The sequence below is a fragment of the Pantherophis guttatus genome, chromosome 1 (assembly GCF_059756535.1).
Source record: "Pantherophis guttatus breed Tessera chromosome 1, ASM5975653v1, whole genome shotgun sequence".
NCBI lineage: Eukaryota > Metazoa > Chordata > Lepidosauria > Squamata > Colubridae > Pantherophis > Pantherophis guttatus.
The window spans coordinates 327072492-327099202 of record NC_142063.1 but is presented as its reverse complement, the minus strand read 5'-3'; the positions used below and the strand labels follow the sequence as shown (position 1 = coordinate 327099202).

Below are 26711 nucleotides of genomic sequence, written 5' to 3'. Positions count from 1 at the left end.
GTTTAGTGAGAAGCCCCACAGAGGAACGGAACAATGTTCCATTCGCTTCTGGATTTGCCTAGACGTGGAACTAGGGAATTGTGCCTTGTCACTTGACTGTTCCAGCTGAACAGGAGATACCTGTGGTTGATCAGCTTCCAATAAATCCTGGAGTCCTGGTTTCAGAGGCACAGCCTCACCTGGAGCAACATGGTCAGATTCTAGATCAGAATCAGACTCTGAATCATGGCTAAGCTAAGGGCTAAAGTTCCTCCTTTCTCAGGAATATTTGTGGTGGCAAATATGGGATCCATAACCAGAAGCTATACCTCGATTTACCACTATAATTGAATCCAAAATTTCTGTTGCTAAGTGAGTTTTGCCCATGTTATGACCTTTCTTGCCACAGTTGTTAAGTGAATCACTGCAACTGATAAATTAGTAAATTCGTTGTTAAGTGAATCTGGCTTCCCCATTGCCTTTGCTTTATTATATATGTGTGTGTGTATTTGACAGTCCTGGTAATGGATCCCAAATCTATATCACTCTACTCCATGTATCTCTAAGGTCATGGGATGCTGGTAATTGTGTATTGCCTTGCAAGTTAATGCCTGCATTAAATACACTTAAATTGTGTTTTGATTGTGCTGGTGGCTAAAATGTATCTAAGCTGATAGTACAGATAGTCCTCAGGTTACGACCACAACTGAGACCCAAATTTATGTTGCTAAGTGAAACATTTATTAATTGAGTTTGCCCCATTTTATGACTTTTCTTGTCATAGTTGTTAAGTGAATCACTGCATTTCTTAAGTTAGTAACATGGTTGTGTAAGTGAATCTGGCTTCCCCCTAAACTTTGCTTGTCAGAAGGTCACAAAAGGTGATCACATAACCCTGGGACACAGCAATGGTCATAAATATGAGTCAATTGCCAAGCGCCTGAATTTTGATCACATGACCATGGGAATCCTGCAACGGTTGTAAGTGTGAAAAATGGTCATAAGCAGGAGTGAAATCCAGCAGGTTCTGACAGGTTTTGGAGAACCAGTAGCGGAAATTTTGAGCAGTTTGGAGAACTGGCAAATGCTACCTCTGGCTGGCCCCAGAGTAGGATGGGAATGGAGAGTTTGCAATATCCTTCCCCCAAGAGTGGGGAGGGAATGGGGATTTTGCATTATCCTTCCCCTGCCAACCCAAGCCACACCACGCCCACCAAGCCACGCCCACAGAACCAATAGTAAAAAAATGTGGATTTCACTACTGGTCGTATTTTTCAGTGTCGTTGTAACTTTGAACAGTCACTAAATGAACTGTTGTAAGTCAAGAACTACCTGTGACTTTGCAAGGACTAACTGTCAAGCCATTAATGGCTATGCCAGGGGTCAGCAACCTGTGGCTCTGGAGCCACATGTGGCTCTTTCATCCCTCTGCTGTGGCTCCCTGTCGCTCAAAATATGCGTCACAACTGCCAATGTGCGACACCCACCGACCCAACCATGGATAAATGCAAGAAAAGAAAAGTTTCAGAAGAAAACAGAATCTTTAATTCAACTATATATGCTAGTTTTGTGATTGCTCAGGAAATAGTCAGGCACGGGAAGAATTTTGTGGCTCCTGGTGTTTTCTTTTCTGTGGGAAACGGGTCCAAATAGCTTTCTGAGTGTTTAAGGTTGCCGACCCCTGGGCTATGCAAACTAGAGCTGCAGAAATGGCCCAGGATTCCTGTTCTCTCCCTTGTTGTCCTCCCAGGCAATCTGGCCCCAGCTAGATTCAAAGCAGCCAGCCAAGCCACTTGCAATCTGTCATGCCATCAACATCTGGAAAGGAAAGCAAATTCCATGCTTTTGCCTGGTGCTCATTGGAAGAGGGCTCTGCGGCAGGAAGAGTGGTACATAACTGAAGCCAAATCCCCAAAGGGTTTTCTGTCTGCTAGCCCGCCACGGATGAACAGAGAAACTTCTAACAGCACATGCTTCTCGGTGAAGGATGCCTCACCAGGGAAAAGGAGAACTGAGCATGTGGGAAAACTACCGTGAATTGTGAAATCAAGCATTAACCGTGCATGTCTACATACATGGATGCCAACTGAGGATAATTCTTCTACTCTAGGGGTACCCAAACTTGGCAGCTTTAAGACTTGTGGACTTCAACTCCCAGAATTAACTCATTTTCTGGTTTTGCGTAATCTTTGACCATAAACTAACCAAACAACCAACAATATATTAATAATCACAAATCTAGCAGAGGTTAAAGCTGATCAAGCAAGGAGAAGTATATTTTTTTCAGAATATTTCAAGATATTTTCAGGATATTTCAGGAATAAGCCAGTCTGATCTAGCGGTTAAGGCACCAGGCTAGAGACTATGAGTTCTAGTCCTGCCTTCGCCATGAAAGCCAACTGGGTGACCTTGGGCCAGTCACTTTCTCTCTCAGCCCAATTCACCTTACAGGGTGGTTGTTGTAGTGGGGAAAATAGGAGGAGGGAAATACAGTATGTGGGATATGTTCGCTGCCTAGAGTGATTTGTAAAAATAATAAATACAAATGAAAAATAAACAAATTAAACATATTTCCATGGGAAACCTGGGACCTCTGCTCCAGAGAACTTAAAGACGTCTCTGGTGCTTAGTGAAATTCCTTTGCCTTCCCTGCATTGTTATATTCTTTATTATGTGCTTTATTATGTTCTTAAAGCTGCCATCACAGTCACTTTTAACGCAATGACAGGAGAAATCAGTAAATCTACAGGGAATAACAATGTTAACTATATTACACCTCCTTAATTTTAATTATTATTTGATTTAAATTGCCTTACACAACAGTCAAAGATGAAGTACTGGTAATTGTGCACATCTGGATTAAAAATTCCCAGGCAGTATGTCCAAAGAAAGACCTATGGTTTGGAAGAGGATGGTAAAACCTGTGGCTTGTCTCCTCATTTAAAAATGCTGTGCCAATACAGTGCCAGTCAAGGGCGTTATTCCCATATGGCGGGTGGAAGGAAGTAAATTAACCCACAGAGGATGTATTACAAATGTGCAATGTAGACTGTATAATTGCAGATGGAACGGAAGTTGCTTTCATTTTCCAGCCAAAATCTCCTGAGAGAAAATAACCTTCCAAATTACAGGATGGTCAGTATACCTCAACTGTGACTAATCAAGTTATTAAACATTCAGTTAATTTTACTACAATTAATTTCATTGACTGGTCTGCGGATGACCTGTGTCTTTAAATGCTTTATAAGTAATAATTTCAAACAGAGAGAGGGGAATAGATTTGCATTATTAGGAAATAATTTGCATATCGTACAAAATTGGATTCCCACTACCCTCCTACAGATTTCAAGAATTAAAATATGTCTCTGCTAAGTCTGGTTCTAAATTTGTCACTGCTGGTGGCCGGGAGGCAAACAGCAGTAATAAATAAGCCAACTGAATTGTAACCAGCCAGAAATTATTCAGTTTCTATACATAGGCTCATATAGGTAAACCATGGGGGATACCCTATGTGTCATGGTGTTATTATGTGGATGATGCAAATTACATACAGTAGTTTTGACATCATTGTGGCTTTTAGCTGACACCTATGGGCCAAGATCCTTTGAACTGAGCTTAATTCCTTTCGGTTGTCAATATGGAACTGATTTGTAATTGTCATCTCCTAAGAAGTGCTTTCAGCTTCTCAGCCTAGTCAAGGACTTTTCCATCAGTCTTCAAACAAAGTAGGTATAACCATGCTGAATGTTTTTGACATTAACCATGGCTAGCTACTGTGTTTCCCCGAAAATAAGACCTTGTCTTATATTTTTTTGAACCCTGAAATAAGTGCTTGGCCTTATTTTTGGGGAGGTCTTATTATTTTAGGGTGCGTGGAGCAAGATGGGGCTCCTCTTGCTGTCTTACCTGATTCCCAGCTCTGTGTTTAAATATTTTCGGGGAGGGCTTATTTTCAGGGGGAGGCTTATTTTAGCGCATGGGCTCAAAAGCTCAATTGGGCTTATTATCAGGGGATGTCTTATTTTCGGGGAAACAGGGTAAATGCTAGTAGCTGCTGTACCAGGGAGTCCTCGACGTATGACCACAATTGAGCCCAACATTTCTGTTGCTAAGCGAGACAGCCTCTTTAAGTGAATTTACAGCCATACTTGCCACAGTTGTTAAGTGAATCGCCGCCGTTGTTAAGTTAGCAACACAGTTGTTAAGTGAATCTGGCTTCCCCGTTGCCTTTGCTGGTCAGAAGGCTGCAAAAGGGGATCCCGTGACCTTGAGACACAGCAATGGTCATAAATACGACTCAGTTGCCAAGCATCTTGTTTTTGATCATATGGCTATGAGGATCTGCAAGGGTCGTAAGTGTGAAAAATGGTCATCAGTCACTTTTTTCAGTGCCGTCGTAACTTCTAATGGTCACTAAACAAATTGTTTTAAGTCAAGGGCTACTTGTAATGGGCAGCAAGAAAACAGGGCATGAATGTACGGACACCTTCAAATTTGTGGCCTGCCCTCTTTCCTGTTCTTCCTGTTCCATCTTCAGCCTCATATTAGAGGCATCCCTCCCAAGCAATCTTTTTCTTCTCCTCCTTTCTGCTTGATTTGTCCTACATTAATATCAGCTCTGCATTCAGATCCCAACTCCAGCCCCCGGCCTGATCTCTCAGCAGATATCATTCCTAATATCCTTGGCCCTAGCAGCACTTTTGGCAAAATCCCCCTGCATAACAAGCACAGAAGCTGGCTCATTTCACATGGCACTGGAGGCTTATAAATTGGGGGTGATGTGCCAGCATTGGTGTGTGTGTGTTTATGATGAAGAAGTTAATTAAACCAGAAGGTCAATGGATCTTCAGCAAGAGTGATTGAACAAGCCCCAGAATGCCATAGTTAGCAATGCAAGCCGTGATTATTCTTTGCCTTCAGGAATAGAATAGAATAGAATAGAATAGAATAGAATAGAATAGAATAGAATAGAATAGAATAGAATAGAATAGAATAGAATAGAATAGAATAGAATGGGATCTTGGAGGTCTTCTAGTCCAACCCCCTGCTTAGGCAGGAAACCATATACCACTTCAGACAAATGGTTATCCAACATCTTCTTAAAAACTTCCAGTGTTGGAGCAGTCACAACCTCTGGAGGCAAGTTGTTCCACTGATTAATTGTTCTAACTGTCAGGAAAATTCTCCTGAGTTCTAGGTTACTTCTCTCCTTGATTAGTTTCCACCCACTGCTTCTTGTCCTGCCTTCAGGTGCTTTGGAGAATAGCTTGACTTCTCAGCCCCTGAGATATTGGAACAGTGCTATCATATCACCCCTAGTCCTTCTTTTCATCAATATAGACATGCCCAATTCCAGCATAGACATACCCAATATCCAGCATACTAGGGGTGAAATGCTACCGGTTCATTCCTGTTCGGGCGAACCAGTAGTGATAAAAACTACTGGTTCAGGTGAACCAGTAGTAAAAAAAATGCTTTTAAAAGTAAAAAAAAGGTTCCAACGATCACAGCTGTGCCGCGCGATTGTCGGAAACTTTTTTTTACTTTTTTAAAGCATTTTTTTGCTACCGGTTTGGGCGAATAGGTAGTAAAAAATGCTTTAAAAAGTTTTTTTAAAAAAGTTGGCCACACCCACCCAGTCACATGACACCCCCCACCAAGCCACGCCCACCAAGCATGCCCACAGAACCAGTAGTAACAAATTTTACATTTCACCACTGCAGCATACCCATCCAGCATACCCATCCCCAATTCCAGAATACCCATACCCAAACCAGACATACCCAATTCCAGTTATATGTTTTAGCCTCCAGTCCCCTAATCATCTCTGCACTCTTTCTAAAGTCTCCACATCTTTTTTGCATCGTGGCGACTTCAAATTGATGCTTCTACTTTAAGTTGATGCTGGATCCTAAAAGACAAATCTGGAACACATCCTACAAAACAAAATTCTGTTTTTCACACTTACAACCATTGCAGCATTCCCATGGTCACTGATCAAACTTCAGGTGCTTAGCAACTGACTCATATTTATGATGGTTGCAATGTCTTGGGATCATGTAATTTTGCGATCTTCTGATAAGTAAAGTTAATGGGAAAGCCAGATTGACTTAACATATGTGTTATTAATTTTAACAACTGCAGTGGTTCCAGGGGTGAAATGCTCCTGGTTCGGACCGGATTGCCCGATCCAGTTCAGACCAGATCGCCTGATCCAGTTCGGACCTGATCACCTGATCCGGGAGTGATGACAGGTCATCGGCCAAAAAAATGCTTTTAAAAGTAAAAAAAAAAAGCCTCTGATGATCGCGCGGCTCAGCTGGGTACGTCAGAGCCTTTTAAAAGCATTTTTTCTATAACCTCTTCAGTTGGCCACGGCCACCCAGTCACATTACCCCCTTCCCACCAAGCCACGCCCACAGAACCGGTAGTAACAAATTTTACATTTCACCACTGACTGGTTCACTTAACAAATGTGGCAAAAAAGGTTGTAAAATGGGGCAAAATTCACTGAACAACTGTCTCACTTAGCAACGTAAGATCTGGGCTCAACTGTGGTCATAAGTCAAGGACTATGTGTATGGGTTTAGCATTTAGGGTAAAGCCAAAAAAGCAAGATACAAACTGAATCTGTTGTCCATATGATCAGACTGACATACAATCCTTTAGAAAGCAGCCTGCTCCTAGATTAGATAACCGACATGTTTTTCTCCAACTTGGTGAGTTTTTCCTATAACACGCTTGATGTGCTTATTGAATTAATCAATTTTCTGGGTCATTATAATACACTGAACCATAAATCAAATGAACAGGCTGGATTTGTACTACATCTCTAAGGTTCACATTTGTATGTTGTGTGGATGCAGCTACTAGCTTTTTTTTTTTTTATCGACTTCACAGAGTTAACACAATGCACTAAATTTCACTCTGTTCGCAGAGTGAGGTTTACTGTCCCATTCCAGCTTATTCTTGGGTGGGGAAATAGATGGGGCCATTTTTCAAATAAAGCCCTGAGGTAATAGCTGTCCATTATTTCTATTTTCTAAGAACCCTAGGACAGTGATGGCTAACCTTTTTGCCATCGCCTGCCAAAAGCAAGGGTTGCGCGCGGGGGGGGGGTGTTGCGCATGCCCACACCCATAATTCTGTGCGCTCTGCCCCCTGTGTATGTGCATGCGACACCCCCCTCGCACTTTCCCCGCTTTTGACACATGATGGCACGGTGGGCCCAGTAGGCCCGTTTTTTGCTCTCTTCAGGCTTCGGAGCCTTTCTAGGAGCCTGGGGAGGGTGAAAACAGCCTCCCCCCACCAGGCCCTCTGGGGCAGTAAACAGCGCACACATGTGTGCCATTGCTGAGCTCGCATGCCCACCAATATGGCTCCGTGTGCCACAGGTGGCACATGTGACATAGGTTCACCATCACGGCCCTAGGCGGTCCTTTTTAAAACTTCCTAATTTAGTCTACTACAGGAAGTCCTCGACTTACGACCACAATTGAGCCCCAAATTTCTGTTGCTAAGCAAGACACTTGCTTTTTGCGACTTTTTTCCTGCCACAGTTGTTAAGTGAATCACTGCCCTTCTTAAATTAGTAACAGGCTTGATAAGTGAATCTGGCTTCCCCATTGATTTTGCTTGTCAGAAAAAAATCTCATAAGGTGATCACCTGACCCCGGGACACTACAGCCGTCATAAATATGAGTCAGTTGCCAAGCATCTGAATTTTGATCACGTGGCCCTGGAAATGCTGCTAAATATGAAAAACCAGTCACAAGTCACTGTAACTTCAAATGGTCACTAAACAAACTGATGTAAATCGAGGACCAATTGTACTTTACTTACTACTCGGCTCAACTAAGATTATTTAAAGCCATTTCTTTTTGCAAGACAGGAAATATCTCAGCTGAGTGGGAATCAATTCTGAGTTGATTTGAACCCTACATATCACAACACAATCCTTGGAATAAGAGGAAAATAGATGCAAAATGTTAGTCAAGATCTGAATAAGCAAACTGAGGCTTGGTAAATAAAGAGCTTAGCAAATTATGCAGTTCAGAAATAGAAAAGACAAAATACGTTCAAAACAAGGCCTCCTATTCTAGGAACGCAATAATCAGGACAAGCTTGAAATCAGCACACTATACTGAAGCCAACTTAAATAGCAAAATTCTTGGGTTCCTCCTGCTTATTAGATAACATGAATACAGAGCATGCAGATTTGAATACAAATTAGGTATCTTGTCCTGTGTGATTCATGATATTATACATTTTAAGTCGCTACCGGGAATTAAAGAGCTTGTGTCTCTTAGATGTGACTCCTCCTGATCAGGTTCTGAAGACATAGGAAGGGAGGGGAGAAAGAAATGAGTTTGTTGGGTTAGGAGAAGGAAAGCGGGTAAACTGATTTTCTTTGGTTAGGATCAAAACTGAGCCAGACAGAAAATTATAATATTCCCAGTATATATGGCAGCAAAATTACCAACTTCAAAATCTTTGCTTCCAAAGTCAACCGTAAGTTTCTCAGCAGTCAGTCAATCAATCAATCAATCAGAATAGAGCTGGAAAGGACTTTGGAGATCTTCTAGTCTACTCCGCTTCTCAAGCAGGAGACCCTATACAATTTGAGACAAGTGGCTGTCCAGTCTCTTTTTAAAATCCTCTAGTGATGAAGCACCCAGAATTTTCAAATGCAAGCTGTTCCATTGGTTAATTGTTTTCAACGTTAGGAAGTTTCTCCTGAATTCCAGGTTGCTTCTCTCCTTAATTAGTTCCCATCCATTGTTTCTTGCCCTGGCCTCTGGGGCTTTGGAAAAGGACCCCCCTCATCTTTGTGACAGCCCCTCAAACATTTGAATATTGCTATCATGTTACCTTAGTCCAGACGTGGTATTCAGCAGGTTCTGACCAGTTCTGGAGAACCGGTAGCGGAAATTTTGAGTGGTTCGGAGAACCGGTAAATACTACCTCTGACTAGCCCCACCCCCATCTATTCTCTGCTTCCCGAGTCCCAGCTGATTGGGAAGAAATGGAGATTTTGCAGTAACCTTCCCCTAGAGTGGGGAGGGAATGGAGATTTTACAGTATCCTTCCCCTGCCACGCCCATCAAGCCATGCCACACCCACCAACCCACACCCACAGAAACGGTAGTAAAAAATTTTGAATCCCATCACTGCCTCTTTTCTCTAGACTAGCCATAACAGGCACTCAAGAAATTCTGCCCTGTGCTTACTCTAAACTTACTAAGCTATTCCTACCAAGAAATGTATTTGCTGAGCCAACTTTCATCTCAAACATCCTCATTCCCTGCCGAGACACGTCTCCACTTTTGACACAACACTAGGAATATAAAAACCATCTCTTTGCCTTTCCACCTTTCTGCAATGATAACGGAGTCAGTTTCAAAACTATCCCATCCTTTGTGCTATTCTCAAAATCTATTGTCAAAGCAAGTCGGGCCTCGCTAACTGCTTCAAAAAGCTTCACTGACTACTAGCAGACATCACTGGATTTTTTCCCCTTGTCCATTAATGCCTGCAATTTGCCACTTTCCTGACCTTTTAATTGAGATTACCTTACAACGCCCCAAGTGTGCACTGACCTTCTAATAGGCAAGGGCACACTGAGATAGCCTTCTGGAGGTAGATGTTATCTTCCAAAATCATCTTTTATTCACCAGGGGGAAAAAAAAGACAAACATATTTGTAAGGAGGTCAGACCTGCTCACATTCCCTGAATAAAAGCGAAGGGGGAGAGAGAACTAATGGGGAGAATTGTGACTAATACCCATCACAATTGGACTCTGAAATTATTTTCTGGGTAATAATACATGTATTTTAAATGTATAGGTAAAGGTAAAGGTTCCCCTCGCACATATGTGCTAGTCGTTCCTGACTCTAGGGGGCGGTGCTCATCTCCGTTTCAAAGCTGGAGCCAGTGCTATCCGAAGATGTCTCCGTGGTCATGTGGCCAGCATGACTAAATGCCAAAGGTGCACGAAACACTATTTCCTTCCCACCAAAGATGGTCCCTATTTTTCTACTTGCATTTTTTATGTGCTTTCAAATTGCTAGGTTGGCAGAAGCTGGGACAAGGAACGGGAGCTCATCCCGTTATGCAGCACTAGGGATTCGAACCACCGAACTACCGACCTTTCGATCGACAAGCTCAGTGTCTTAGCCACTGAGCCACCTCGTCCCTTTTTAAATGTATATCTAGATTTAAATACAGTTTAAGGGCATTGTGCAGATAAGCTTCTGTACACATAAAGTTCACAAAGAACAAATTCCATTTCCTTTGGGCTTTATTAATTTACCGTTATAAATCTTACACATTTTATCTAGGATAGAATAATACTAAATACACATATAACTCTAAATATATATTTTAGAGACAGCAAGAAAAGTTAGGGCGTACACACACAAACAGTTCCTTATGGTGACTATCAAAACACAAATTTTAGTATCTTAAAAGAAAAAATGTTCTACCATATGCCTTCTTTGGATGTTTTCCTGTGAATAGTATTGAAACATTAAAAACAGACAGAAGTCGTCATATTTTGCGTTAAAATTTGGTACGATGGTGCTGGCCTAAAAACCAGGAGACTTTAAGTTCTAGTCCTGCCTTTGGGATGAAAGCTATCTGGGTGACCTTGGGCCAATCATTCTCTTTCAGCCCAGCCCACCTCACAGGGTTGTTGTGAGGAAAATAGCAGGAGGAGGAAGAATGAGGTATGGTCACCATCTTGAATTATTTATAAAAAAAATAAGCAGAATTTTAAAAAATCTATGTTTTTTTTTTTAAAAAAACCATTTTATTAGTCCCTAAAAGAAATATATCAGTTAAATCAATACCTTTCCTTGTTACAACTGCTACTGAAGTTAGCACAAAGTTCCATTTTGATTCTTTAAAATTTGTTAATTCACATGTAATTACTTATAAAAACTGCAGTGATCATATTTATTCCTGAAATGAGGAACTCCTCCTTTACACACAGGGTGGAAGGTCTCTTCTATGGATCTCTAACTCAGCTGTAAATAACATCCATTAAGCTCTTACACTAGCACAAAATTATATTGGCATAATAATGGCTGCCCTCATTACCAATCCCTCTCCTGTCACAGTTATCAATTCCTGATAATGGTCATGTCTTTCTTTACTGTGTGCAGAGCATGTTATGGAATGGAACTAATGGTATTCCCTGGATTTATATTATTTTATTTTATTTATTCATGCATGCATACATACACGTGCATTTATTTAAATTTATTGGTCACCCATCGCCAATGGACTCACTTACTTCCCCTTTCAGCTAATTTCAATGGGGAAACACCGATCGATCTTCTCGACCGATCACTGTCTTACTAACAGGAGGGACTGGGCTGGAGGCAAGTTTTGACAAATGGCCAAACCAGTGGTTTGGCCATCTGTCAAAACTCACTGACCGACTTTGTACAATTACTTTGTGTGGATGGCCCCAAAAGGAGCATGACCAATAATTGAATTGTGTTGGAAGACTGGACTGTGACTGTGACTGTGACTGTGATTGGGAGTGGGAGTGGGAGTGGGACTAGGCTAGACTAGAATAACAGATTTGGAAGGGACCTTGGAGGTTTTCTAGTCCAACCCCCTGCTCAGGCAGGAAATCCTATACCATTTCAGACAAATGGTTGTCCAATCTCTTCTTTAAAACTTCCAGTGTTGGAGAATTCACAACTTCTGGAGGCAAGTTGTTGTTTAATTGTTCTGTCAGGAAATTTGTTCTTAGTTCTAGATTGCTCCTCTCCTTGATTAGTTTCCATCCATTGCTTCTTGTCCAGCCCTCAGTGGCTTTGACAGAGCAATGATGGCTCTCTCATATATCCATCATGTGTTAGTCAGGCTCATTTTGATCATGGGTTTAGCCTTCAAGAGCTTCTTATCAGTTTACAGTTGCTGGAGATTTGCACACTGCCCTCCTCCCAGATTTGGAGACACAACAAGCAGAGGGGCCGAATTGATTTCAATCCCATGGATTAGGTCATCATAGTATCATGCTTTATTTTCCTTCTTACCCAACTTGAGGATCAACTGCCCAGGCTGAGAGGGTCACCAGTTAAAAAGAGAGTTGACTTCTGGGGATTGGAAATTTGGGGAGGGGGGCCTGCTCATTTTTACCAGTTCCAGCAGAGATCATCTAAACCGTATGGCAAGGAATTGCTGATCTGCTGCAGATTCTCAGCATTACAAAGTGGTTAAGTTGCTGGCCTAGAAATCAGGAAATGTGAATTCTAGCCCCACCTAAAGCATGAAAGCCAGATGGGTAATTTTGGACCAGTCACTCTTTCTTGAGCCCCATCCACCTCACAGGGTTATTGTTGTGGGGAAAGGAGAAGGAACAGGTATTATGTATGTTTACTGCCTTGGCTACCTATGAAGTAATAAAGGCAAGATAAAAAAATAAATAGAATAAAATTAGAAAGGTAGATTAAAGTTCTCCCTGAAGTCACCTGACGTGGACACAACCAAGTGGGAAATGCTGGCACAAAATTGCTCTACCTGGGGTGGCCTCAATCCATAAATATTGTCAAGTTTACAAAGTAAGGTGCACCACAAAAACACAATGTAAGTCTAGAGCTGTCAGTGCAACAACTGCAGTGTCTACAAATTTGCCCTACAAGGCAGGGGTGGGTTCTACTTACCTGTTGTGGCTCCGTTGCCTGAGCCTGGGCTATCGACAGATGCAGACTCTGAGAGTGAGGGAGAGGAGTTGGCAAGGCCTCCCTCTCCAGGACCCTCCTCTCTGGCAATATCTCCGGAGGACACTGAAGGCCAAGAAATAGGCTCAGAGCCAAGCACGTCCCCACAGCCACAGATGGACAGCGACGAAGGAGATAAGTGCTGGCTGGATCCTCAACAGCGGCGCAGGGAGAAGCGTGCGCAGCAGAGGGGAAGGCGTGCCAGAGATTATCTGAGTCACTGGACCACATCCCACAGGGTATAAATGTGGGTGTGGTTGCCGGTTCAGTTTGTGACGAGCAAAAACTAGAAATAATCCATGATCTCTGCGTTACTGGACTTCTGCCTGCCTTGTCGAACTGCATTTGGACTAATCCTTGTATTGCTGAAACTTTGCCTGCTTTATCGGAATGCTTGCAGTCTAATCTTTGTTTTGTGTGAGTAAAGTCTGAATTGGCAGCTAGCCACTGGGTTGCTGCCAGCTTTATCTTCAAAGACTTTGTCGTGTGGCTTATTAACTCCAGGCCGTCTGTGGGGGTGCGTGTGTGGGACGGGGACAGAACATTACCTTTACTACCGGTTCGTATCATGCCCCGCGCGCGCATGCGCAGATCACTTCTGATGACGTTTGGGTCAGTGGCTGGAGCCTCCAGCCAGTTTTACTACTGGTTCTATAAAACCGGTCCGAACAGGGGGCAACCCACCACTGCTACAAGGGCCAGGACATTCCTTGTTTCAACTGGCCTAACCAGACATCTTTGGCAAACACCATTTTTAAGGCTTTCTTTATGGAGATCACAGCAGGATCTGGGTGCAAGTATTGATTTGCATTAGAAAATGGCTTGGTAGACAAATTGTATACTTAAAAAATACTATTCCTTATTCAGATAGCGCATCCTTTTCACCCTGAGTTGGTAGTGGATCTCCATGCTTGAGCAAAATCATCCCCCTTCTTTTTTTAAATATTAATTTACTAAAAGAAGTTTTTTTAAAAAAAAAAAAATAACAAAATCATCCCTCTTCTTCATTCTGATTCCATTCCAGATCAATGGATCCCTCTCTTAAATGACTTCTTCCACAGTGGCTCAAATTTTGGTTCCCATGTTTACTTTTTTAAATCTAATATGTGGGAAATGACTCTACTTGTCTCCTGCACTTTCATTTTAAATGCTGAATAAATCAAAAGTCCATCTTTATGATTCAGAGGTGGTGTAGAGATTCTTGTTCGATGGAGTCACAAAAGTTGTAAGTTTTGCTGAGTTTACATTTGCCTTAACTGAAAATTAATGGAGTAACATTTGTCCAGTAAAAGAGGGAAAGGAGAGGGATTACTATTGTATAGCCTGTACAGATCAAAAGCATCCAGGCAGGCTACAGTATTAAAAACAAAAACAATGACAGTAAATTAGCTGTATTCCAAGGCAGAACTGTGCAAATCACCAAAGCCACAGGTGCACCTAATCTATTTTGACAATATGGATCAATTGGGTATGAAATGCTGATATTTTAATTTTTTTCTACATGAAGTATGTACACTCTTAAACATTAGCTTCTGAGAAAGAAATTCCAGGTTGTTATTAATGGCTTTTATCTATTTTTAAGCTGTCATTTAAAATCTAATTTTTAATTGTTAATAGTGTCTATTTCTCTTCTAATAGGAAGCTGTATGGAAAAGTTTTAAATAAATATCCTCTTTGTTGGACTTCTGGTTCTGACTTGAGTCTCATCCATATCCATACACACCATTCACACACACACACCTTGCTGCAAATGGGTACAATCGGTCATCTATGAGGGAGAGATTCAAAGCCGTCTTCAATCAAGCTTGTTAAATCCCTTGCAGTGCGCCAACGTTTGGTTATTCCCAGGAGCCAGCTAGTAATTCAATTAACAAGCTTCAAAAGAAAGAAGCCCTCAACACTACCTGTTTATTTCACAGCAAGAGGCTGGGAATTCTCAATAAACCATTTGAATACACTTGAAATTTATAACCATGACATACAGCCCAGCAAAAAGCTTTCACTACAATTTGAATATATGCACTTGCCTACTAATGAGTTTGTCCCCCTCCTTCGTTCTGTAGCTCAGGGACTGCCATCCTTGGCTGGCAGGAAATCTCCTTGGATTTAGACAAATTGTTCCCATGCCTGTTACTTGGAGATGCTGAAACTGGATTCCAAAAATGATCTAGTAAACAAAAAACCCCTATTCTTCCCTTGAATTACACCCTCCCAATTTTACCTGTGAAACAATCTACATCCCTCAGCATCTTTTTAAAGAAGCCATATACGCGGTAACTCAGGGACTAGGACGCTGAGCTTGTCGATCGAAAGGTCGGCAGTTCGGCGGTTCGAATCCCTAGTGCCGCGTAACAGGGTGAGTTCCATTACTTGTCCCAGCTTCTGCCAACCTAGCAGTTCGAAAGCACGTAAAAAATGCAAGTAGAAAAATAGGGACCATCTTTGGTGGGAAGGTAACAGTGTTCCGTGCGCCTTTGGCCTTTAGTCATGCCGGCCACATGACCATGGAGTTGTCTTCGGACAGCACTGGCTCTTCGACTTTGAAATGGAGATGAGCACCGCCCCCTAGAGTCGGAAACGACTAGCACATATGTGCGAGGGGAACCTTTACCTTTACCTTTTATCTTTTCCTTTGCTCACAGAATATGATACATTTCAGGCATCAAGGACACAGTAACTAGGCAATATGACCTGTTCTGTTCTATTGATGCCTCCCAAGTTCCTTAACTTAAATGTGCATTCTCTTGGGACAACCTCAACTACTAACTGCACCTGCATTCCCTCCAAAGCAGCTTTTTGGAAGCATTGCATCCAAAGAATCCTTGCTTTGCAGCATGACTGTTTCCCATTTATGTTTTAAATTAAAAGATATTTAGTTAGGTCAGAAAACTTCACAAACATCAAGGAATGTGTGAGCAAGTACATTCCCCTCCTCCCAACCTTACTTTGGGAACTCATGTGATTAATATGTATATGTATTTATATGTAAGGGTGTAAGTATATACATACATATGTATATAGCAGGTCTATATGTGTGTTATGAATGTGTATACTTTTGAGAGCAGACAACAGAATTTCATTTTTAATATGTGCCAGTGTGCCCACAGTAAAAATGATAATAAAGGTTATCTTATCTTATGTTCTAAGAGTTCTACATGGTTCAATAGCATCTATTTATTTATTTATTTGTTTTAATTTGTATACCACCCTTCTCCAGCAGGACATCTATGCAACACAAACAGTATAAAGGAATAAAATCACAGAGAAACATTGAGCAGCTCCATAACTGTCATAAATACTTGAAAAAAAACAATTTAGGAAAGCCAACAATCAATCAAACACTGATGATCTTCCTATAAAGAATAACTTCAATAACTGCTGGAAGATTGACAATAAGGAAATACTATGATGACCCTGTCTCAGAAAAAAAGCTACAAATTCAAATCTATGTAGATTTTTATAGGGATCTCCTCTCTAGTCCCAGTTAGACCTCAAGAGCCATTGTGATCATCTCAATGGATAGGTAAATTTATAGAAGAGTCAACAATATTTCAAATATCCCATTCAGAACTCAACAACAGTAGCACTCTGACTGGTATCTGGAAACATACTGGAAGCCAATACAACTGTAACTGTTCTAAACTGTTCTGTGATTTGATTGCTTGTTTGAATGTTGTACCTTATGATTCTTGACGAATGTATCTTTTCTTTTATGTAAACTGAGAGTGTATGCACCAAGACAAATTCCTTGTCTGTCCAATCACACTTAATTTAATTTAATTTAATTTAATTTAATTTAATTTAATTTAATTAATTCAATTTATATGCCGCCCCACTCCGAAGACTCAGGGCTGCTCACAATACATTTTAAAAATTATAAAAAAACATTTAAAAATTAAAAACATTAAAAACTCATTCACGCCATTCACGGCCAGATCTCGCCAGATCACAAGAGCAAGATCAATGGTCCCAGGCCTGCCGGAAAAGCCAGGTCTTCACTGCTTTTCAGAAGGCCAATAGGGTGGGGATGGTCCGGACCTCAGGAGGTAACTGGTTCCAGAGAGCTGGGGCCGCCTCAGAGAAGGCCCTCCCCAGCGGGCCCGCCAGCTGGCATTGTTTAGCTGACGGGACCCGGAGGAGACCAACTCTGTGGGATCTTACCGGTCGCTGGGAGCTATGCGGCAGAAGGCCGTCTCGAAGATAACCTGGCCCTGAGCCATTTAGGGCTTTAAAGGTAATAACCAACATCTTGAATTGTGACCGGAGACCAATAGGGAGCCAGTGCAGCTTGCGGAGAATTGGTGTAATGTGGTGTAGCTAGGTGCACCTATGACAGCTCACGCGGCTGCGTTCTGGGCCAACTGTAGTCTCCAAACACTTTTCAAGGGTAGCCCCATGTAGAGTGTATTGCAATAATCTAACCGTGAGGTGACAAGGGCATGAGTGACTGTGAGGAGAGCCTCCTGATCCAAGTAGGATCGCAATTGGTGCACCAGGCGAACCTGTGCAAAGGTCCCCCTAGCCACAGCAGTCAGATGTTGCTCTAATCTTAGCTGTGAGTCTAGGAGGACACCCAAATTGCGAGCCCGTTCTGAGGGGGACAATTTCTCCCCTCCCCCAGAACCAAGGATGGACAATCAACATAGTCAACTTGGCCAATAAAGAATTCTATTCTATTCTATTCTATTCTATTCTATTCTATTCTATTCTATTCTATTCTATTCTATTCTATTCTATTCTATTCTATTCTATTTCCCATTCCCATTCCCATTCCCATTCTCATTCTCATTCCCATTTCTATTCTATTCTATTTCTATTCTATTCTAAAAGCAAGTTACAAGCTCCCAAGGTGTATTTCCTGTTTATTTATTATATCCATTTCTATAGAATGAATAGGTTGTTGGTTCTTGTTGGGCACAGATGATGTTGTAAATGCAATGTGCAATGTGCATCCAGACACAGTTGGAGGAAAAATCTGCAGCTGAGGACCAGCAGAGAGATCTGAAGAGTGGACTGACTGATGGAAAAGGCTACTATACTTGGGAAGGTGAGGCTGGCGTCAGTAAGGAAAGTTTAACCAAGGAATGGAAATTCCAAGAAGCCCCAGAAAGAATTAATTTTCCTTTCTTTTGTCCTCCTCTCTAGGCTAAAACAAGTCTGAGAAGTGACAACAAAAACACTGTCTAAGGGATGGAGCATATCCAAAATGTGATAAGGAATCAGAGAGCAGCAAATCATTTGGGAAACTGTAAACAGCTTTGTGAAAAACTGATATTTAAACTAAGGCCACTCAGCACACAACTCTCTTCCCTCTGAAAAATCAGCATAACAATGAACATCTCTACAAGTGTGTCTGTATGTCTAAAGTTCCTATCCCTTTTCCCACTGCCTGACATATGGTGGCACCCTCCTCCCATTCTCTGACAGCAATCCATCAAATTTAGGCCCTTTAATTCTGTTTGGCTTCAGCCCTCCCAAGAATCCAGCAAGGTGACCTTACTTAGCTAAATGTTTTTTGAAGGGAGATGCTGAGCATTGACTCCAAGAAGCCCTTTGCATAGGAAATACGTGCTCAATCACTCCAGAGACACCAAGGGCTACTCTTCCCCCCCCCCCAAACTCAGCAGATGAACAGCCTGACCCAGAGGACCAGACTGACACTCTAGGCCTTCCCACTCCTGCATTACGCAGCCCCCAAAGACTGCAGCAGGCAGAGATCCAATCACTGATCTTCTCTTCTGGCCTGGTCAATGTTGAGATGCTCATCACAGCTCCTGTATGCACTGGGGGTGTGTGAATTATTTATCCCCATTACAACCTGACTCAAGAAGGTTTCCACCTGAAAGATTAAAAAGTGCCTTTGCAAACTAGGATCTCCTCCTTGCCGTGGACAGAGTTACAAACTCACGTCCTGCTCAGCTTTCCATTCGATGTGGGAAATCATTGGAATTCCCTTGACAGCTTGTAAGTGAGATACAGGGACTTGTGGACGGGGGTCGTAGATGCCAAGAAAAGGGAGAGACATGCCCCATTAATTGTGGAGAATCATCCATGGGGAACAGAAAGCATGGTCCTTAACTCTCTGAGGGCAATTTTTGTTTTTCCCTGCAAGCCATCTTGGAACGAGTCAAGCAAAGCCTGAAAGTCAATTTGGGGCAAGGAGAAAAAAATAGCCATCTAAGGGTTTCATCCCCTCAGCTCTCTATTTGCATGGACAGATGGAGTTGCTGAGTATTTAAGGTTGAATAATTGACCAATTGGAGAACTTAGCAGAGATAGAACTGCTAAGTATAGAGAAGACCACAAAGGAAGAAACACATAGAAGAGGGAGGGAGGGATAGGTGTTTGTCCGTGTGTTTGTGTAGTGCAGGTGTCAGCAACCTGCGGCTCTGGAGCTGCATACAGCTCTTTTGTCCCCCTGCTGTGGCTCCCTGTTGGCTGAACCCACCACCGGCTGCCCCCCCACACACTTCCGAGTCATTCCTCACCTGGTCTGAGAAGGTAAGGGTGATGGCAAAGGAGATTCTCTCCATATTCCAGAGCAGGAGCGAAGCGCCCCTGTATGTTTTCTCAGGTTTTCGCGGGTGTTTGTATGTAGGTCTTTGGTTATTCGGGTCTTCTCCCACGTAAAATTGGAAGTGTCTTGGCGACGTTTCGACGAAGTCTCATTCGTCATCTTCAGGCTGGTGTTCTCGGCTTCGTGCTTCCAAGAGCAATGTGAGATCGCAGCTGTCTCTTCCTTTTAACTGCTAGTGGGGGTGTGAGCTGATTGGGTGGGAACTTGGCTGTGTTCTGATTGGGTGGAGGTGTGTTCTGATTGGTTAGGGGCTTGGCTGTGCTCTGATTGGATGGGGGGTTGGTTGTGCTCTGATTGGCTGGGGGTGTGTTCTGTTTGGGTGGGGGCTTGGTTGTGCTCAGCTTAGTCTGAGTTGCAGGGGGATTTGAGCTGGTGAGCTGTGTTGTTGTTGTTTGGCTTCGTGTTTGTGGCCGTGCGAGCTCTTCATGGTGGGTATCAGTCTGCTTCATGTATGGATTGGAGGGGTTTAAAGTGGCTAATGATGCAGCTGCGGTCTGGCTTCTGGTCCTTGGTCGTGGCTCATTATCAGTGTGGGTTTGAATCTGCTTTCTGCGTGGATGTGTGGTGGTGACATCCTGTGTGGCTCTCGTGAGTGTGAGTCTGGTGTCATTCATTGTGTTAAGGACTCGTTTGTCAATAAGGGCGGGTTTCCAAATGGCTGGTAGGCGGGAGGTATCGTCTCGTTTGTTCATGCTGTGTGGGCGTTTTTCTATCTCGATGGCTTCTCTGATTATTCTGTTGTTAAAGTGTTCGGTTTTGGCGATAGTTCTGGTCTTTTTAAAGTCAATATCATGTCCTGTGGCTTTAAGGTGTTGGACCAGGGAAGAAGTTGGTTCCTCTTTTCTGACTGAGTTCTTGTGTTCTTCTATGCGTGCACTTATTCGTCTGTTGGTTTGTCCGATGTATGTGGTGGGGCAGGCGGTGCATGGGATTTCATATACTCCTTGATTTTCTAACTCAATTTTGTCTTTGGGGTTCCTTAGGATGGTGGATATTTTTCGGTTTGTGCAGAATGCTGTCTTGATGTTATGTTTGTGGAGGATTTTGCTTATTCTGTCTGTGGTGCCTTTTATGTATGGGAGGAGGGCTTTGCCATTTTCTTGTTCTCTGTCTTGGATTTTAGTGGGGGTTTCTTTTTGGATTAGGTTGGTGATCTTATTTCTTTGGAATCCATTGGATGTTAGTACGTTAGTGAGAGGGTGTAGTTCGGTTTTTAGGTGTTGTTCGTCAGCTAAGCGTTTTGTTCTAGAAATGAGTGTCTTGGCTACAGAGTTGATCTGGGCAGGGTGGTGGTGTGAGAGTGCGTGCAGATAGCGGTTTGTGTGTGTTTTCTTCTGGTATATAGTGTGTCCTAGGGAGCCATTGGATTTTCTGTAGACTAAGACATCCAGGAAGGGAAGTCGGTTGTTCGCTTCTGTTTCCATGGTGAACTGTATTTTGGGGTGTAGGCTGTTGAGGTGTGTGAGGAAGTTGTCCAGTTTTTCTTTCCCATGTGGCCAGATTATGAAGGTGTCGCCACATATCTGAGCCAGAGTTTGGGTTTGTGATCAGATTTTTCTAGAGCTTGGGTTAGGATCCTCACCAAAGCCGAAACCAATGTCCTTTCCAAAGGATTCAACTTTGCAGTCGCTCCCAAAAGCATCCCCACTGAAACCATTATATGCGGAGTTGAAACCAGCCTGACCAATTTTGGTATATAATGGTTTCAGTGGGGATGCTTTTGGGATGAAATCCCATGCACCGCCTGCCCCACCACATACATCGGACAAACCAACAGAAGAATAAGTGCACGCATTGAAGAACACAAGAACTCAGTCAGAAAAGAGGAACCAACTTCTTTCCTGGTCCAACACCTCAAAGCCACAGGACATGATATTGACTTTAAAAAGACCAGAACTATCGCCAAAACTGAACACTTTAACAATAGAATAATCAGAGAAGCCATCGAGATAGAAAAACGTCCACACAGCATGAATAAACGAGATGATACCTCCCGCCTACCAGCCATTTGGAAACCCGCCCTTATTGACAAATGAGTCCCTAACACAAAGAATGACACCAGACCCACACTCACGAGAGCCACACAGGATGTAACCACCACACATCCACGCAGAAAGCAGATTCAAACCCACACTGATGATGAGGCACGACCACGGACCAGAAGCCAGACCACAGCTGCATCATTAGCCACTTTAAATCCCTCCAATCCATACATGAAGCAGACTGACACCCACCATGAAGAGGTGGCACGGCCACGAACACGAAGCCAAACAACAGCAACATAGCTCACCAGCTCAAATCCCCCTGCTACTCAGACTAACCCGAGCACAACCAAGCCCCCACCTAAACAGAACACACACCCAGCCAATCAGAGCACAGCCAAACCCCCAACCAATCAGAACATACCTCCACCCAATCAGAACACAGCCAAGCTCCCACCCAATCAGTTCACACCCCCACTGGCAGTTAAAAGGAAGAAACAGCTGCAATCACACACACTGCTCCTAGAAGCACGAAGCCGAAAAGAACCTGGGTAGGTGTGGCTGGGGGGGGTCATGTGACTGGGTGGGAGTGAGTGACATTGAGCTGGCCACACCCACCCAGGTTTTGTGGCTCCCGGTGTTTTCTTTTCTGTGGGAAACTGGTCCAAATGGCTCTTTGAGTATTTAAGGTTGCAGACCCCGGGTGTACTGGTTAAGGTGCTGGCTTAGAAACCAGGAGACTGCGAGTTCTACTTGTGTCTTAGATGTGAAAGCTGTCCGGATGACTTTGGGCCACTCACTCTGGCTCAGCCCTCACCACCTTTTGTTACTTATAATGTAAGAAAGATGGGATAAAAATCTGACAACAAATAAATAAATTGGAGGGACACACTGACTCATGAAGTTCAACAGGTGGCTTTGGATTACTTAGTAGTGCTTAGCCTAATCTTATTTGCATTTGCATTATGATGACAAGCTTAGAACTCTTTGGATGTAAGATATAGCCCCTATAAAAAAAATATAAAACTATTCTCCAGATCCAGTATTTGAAATATGCTCCTGTAAAACATTGATATAGAGCCATATTTGCTGTTCATCATCATCATCACATTTCCCCAGGCACTTTAACTAATTATAGTTAGCTGGATTAAAATTTTTATAGCTGCTTCTTTTGTGATTTTTTTTCTTTTTTCATTCTTCTACCGCTTTATTGTAATTTTATACTAATTTTATCACCAACTGAATGGTGCCCTGGGAGTTTTATGTTAAAGAGAAGCCTAGGTACTATATAAATTTTAAAAAATAGGAATAAAATGAATGTTCGTGGTATATTGTTTGCATGTAAATTAGAGAGTTGCCTGAAACAGACTCCAAAATACATATCTTTCACATCATTTCACATTACTTTACTACCCAACCTGGAGTTCTTTTGGTTGATCCCAGGCTAATAAAGATTTTGCTTACAACAACATAAAAGTTGAATATGGGGAAATCCAGTATTTAAGAAGTGGGTGTTCTATCTATCTATCTATCTATCTATCTATCTATCTATCTATCTATCTATTATTTTTCTTATACTTATATGCCGCCCTTCTCCCAAAGGACTCGGGACAGCTCACAGAAATTAAAACGATGAAAACAATAAAAATAGCTACTAAAATAATCAATTAAAATCTCCCAATTAAAAATCACCCATCAGATCAGCAAATTTGTTGGAAAAGCCATGTCTTCAGGTCACAGCAGAAAGAGCGGAGGTCGGGGGCCGTCTGGAGCCCCATGGGTAACCCATTCCAGAGGGTCGGTGCGCCCACAGAGAACGCCCTCATCCTGGGCACCATCAGCTGACATTGTCTGGTCGATGGCACCCGGACGAGGGCTGTCCTATGTGAGCACACAGGGCGGTGGGAGACAGGCAGAAGGTGGTCCTGCAGGTACCCCGGGCCCATACCATGTAGGGCTTTATAGGTAAGTACCAGCACCTTGAAGCGGATCCGAAGGACCACCAGTAATCAGTGCAGCTCGCGCAGGAGAGGTGTAACATGGGAGTAACGGGAAGCTCCCATAACAACCCGCGCAGCCGCATTCTGGACCAGCTGGAGCCTCCGGGTACACCCCAAGGGCAGCCCCATGTAGAGGGCATTGCAGTAGTCCAAACAAGAGATAACGAGAGCTTGGGTGACTGTACGGAGGACATCCCTGTCTAGGAAAGGGTGTAACTGGCGCACCAGGCGAACCTGTGCAAAAGCCCCCATGGTCACGGCCGTCGGATGGTCCACTAAGGACAGCCGCGAATCCAGGAGGACGCCTAGATTGCGAACCCTTTCAGAGGGAGTAAGCAACTCCCCTCCCATCAAGAGTGATGGGGCCACTAGACCATGAGATGCCGGCAACCACAGCCACTCCGTCTTGGAAGGGTTGAGAGTGAGCCTGTTCCTACCCATCCAGACCTGTACCGCCTCCAGGCACTTAGACATCACGGAAACATCTTGTGTTATATCTTTATAACACATCTTGTGTTATAAAACAAGAGGAGGTAGGATCAAGAATGAATGAGAGATTAATGAATGGGGACTGAATACCAAAGTGAATGACCAATAAAGGAAGTGCTGTATATTGCATTTGGTTCGCAGAAACAAAGTGAATGAAAAATGATCTATAAGGCAATTATATCACAGGAAGGCTAAAGGTTGTGACTGGATGGAATTGAAAAGAACTTCCAAAAGACAGAGGTGAACATTCGAATAAAAATATATGAAGTAATGCCTGAATGCAGTGGAAGTAAGCATAGGAAGACATGAGGATATATAGGGAATGGAGAACAAATTTTAGTTATGTTTCCTTTTTTTTTTTTTTTTGTCTCAGGCTTTTAATTACTTGGCCTTACTTGTTCACACTCATTTCATGAGTTCCTCTTAATTACACTTCAAAAGGAAATACATTGCTTGAATTACACAACCAGAAGCTAGATCTTTGTTGTAGGTATCTGATAAGGCTCTTATTGTTGGTTACGTACTCCAGGCAATCATGGATCATGCCACCAGATAGCCAGTCAGGTCCATGGTGACTCCTTCTGTGGCATCACCATGACAACTCCAGGTATAGTTTTGGCCCTGTTTTCTCTCTCAAGCTGAGGCTCCTGGACTGTAAAACAGCCTCATCTGCCCAACATTGCCAGCCAACTCTTTTGTGGTTAATCAGTTCTGCATTTTTCTCCACACAAAGCTGTTCAGGTGAGTAGAATGGTATTGCATACATCTGGCACTCCAGAGGATCTCTTAGTGACTAGAGCAGCTGCTACGTTACCTGAGGAACAAAATCATAAGATGATCCTGTTTGGCAGTGGCAGAAGAGACACAGGAAAAAGCCGGTTCTACTCAAACCCCACATTTTTGCCCCCTTTTTGGCAGTAAAGATAGTTCTTGACTTACGACTATAATTGGGATCGGAATTTCTGTTGCTAAGCTAAGCGGTTGTTAAGTGAGTCGTGTCTGACTTTACAACCTTGTCAGTTGTTAAGGAAATCACTGCAGCTGTTAAGGGAACCACGTAGTTGTTAAGCAAATCCAACTTCCAACATTGATCTTCACTTTTTCTAATGCAGTTGTAACTTTGAATGATTACTAAATGAATGGTTATAAGATGAGGACTATTAGAAGAATAAAACTAAGACTCCCACATGCTCTGCCTTGAGCTCTCTGGGGGGAAAAGGCAGATATAAATAAATATGTAGGTTATCTAGCCATGCCTCCATCCCCATACAGATGTTCAAAAATCATAAGCATGGGTGTGATATATTACAGTATCATTTCACCTTAATCTTGCTTTCCAAATGCGATAGGTTGAACACAGTTAATCTGGGATTATACAGTACAGTTAACTTGGCTAATTAATTTATCTTTACAGATTAAGGTGATTAATCAATGCTTAAGAACTTCAATGAATCAGACAATATGTTTTATTCAAGTTTTGAAAAACAGCTAATTTGAAAGCTTCTGATAAAGTGGCTAGGCGTTACTCAGATTGATGCACTAACTAGAAATGTATTAAACTTATTAAACTGTTTGCGACTGGTTGATTTTCAATTGGAGGAGCTGATGACAATTATAAAATGTTACTGTATCAAATGTTATCTATTCCCAGGCCCTAAGATTCTGATCTTGTCCTTTAGGCCCTCAATGAATATTTTCATATTGGCTATGTTCCAGTTATAGGAAACAACATTTAGAAGACTACTGTTTTCCTGACTCGCTGCTCAGACATTCCTACGTCTGGGTTATCCTCACTCTGATTCGTTCCACTGAGTGCCAATCATTCCCTCTGAAGCTGGTCACACCGTCCCTTCCAGCTTTCCATCAGTCTTTTTCACTCAGTGAAAGGTTTCAGACTCAAATGCCTTTCTCCAGTGTTTTTTCTAACATTGAGATAGCTCAGGGCTTTATTTCTGGACTGTGAGGGCTGCGTGACGTGGGATCCCATCTACCAGCGGCTTGAGTCGTGAGTTGGCGCTCCGGGGCTCCGGATGCCGCTCTGTGCTTGATTCCCTTGCCGCCGTTTGAGGCGAGTGCCTGGTTGCCGCCATTTTCTTACTTGGCCGTGGGCGCAGCGTTGCTGGCACAGCAATTTCTCTCGCCCCGCAGCCCTCACCAACCTATTTAGCGGCCTTTGAGTCACTGTCGGCTGGCATACTCACATTGCTGGGAAGCGCCTCGTGGAAGCTGCGGGATCCCGCCTCCGCCTTTTCGGCCATGCCGTTGGTCACATTACCGGCTCCTACCTTACGGCCAGGCATCTCAGCGCCTGATTCGCTGTCTGCTCCTATTGTCTTGTGGAGGTTCCCTAGCTGCCATTTTAACTGTCAACTGCCGCCCGCCATTTTCTTTGTGAATTGGCGCGGTTTGCCATTTGCACCCTGAGCTTTGATTCTCTGGGGTGTAGGAGAGTCTGCAGGCTTTGGACGCTGTCCAGTTTAGACCTGTCTGCCATATCTGCGCTGGTCATCGTGCTGCTCTTCAGAGAAGAGGAAAGTATATCATTCTTTATTTCTGTGGGGGACTTGCTGCCAGGCAGACTTTGTCTGGATTAATTAAAAAAAAAAATCCCTTATATCTATATACCTGTATATACGTTTGTATTCATGACCTGTTGTGTATAATTTCCTGATTAGTCCCACATATTACTGTTCCATCTGCAATTTATATATATTAAAAAATGTCTGATATGGAGCTGTCATCTGACCTAGAGCAGGCTCCATCCCCCCTCCCTGCTCCCACTCCAAAGGTATCCAAAGGTAAAAAGTCTAAGGCTTCTAGAGCCACCAAGACTTTACCAGTAATAGATAAGGATTCCCTGAGGTGGCACAACGCATTGGAGCGTCAGTTCTCCAAGGCACAAAGTAAAACACAACTGGCTCCCTCTTCTGATGTTCCTGTGGTGCCTTC

At 42.9% G+C, this 26711-nt stretch overlaps 1 protein-coding gene and 1 long non-coding RNA gene across 2 annotated transcripts in view; both read right to left on the bottom strand.

The window, feature by feature from the left end:
* Positions 1-26711, bottom strand: part of TMEM132E (transmembrane protein 132E) — a 277104-nt gene that overhangs the window by 59732 nt on the left and 190661 nt on the right. The gene's annotated exons all lie outside the window — the stretch shown is intronic.
* On the bottom strand, positions 22451-26129 carry LOC148116982 (uncharacterized). Its single transcript, XR_015734013.1, has 2 exons — positions 25964-26129; positions 22451-24576 (listed from the first exon to the last, which is right to left on the bottom strand). It is a non-coding gene; the product is annotated as an uncharacterized LOC148116982 (long non-coding RNA).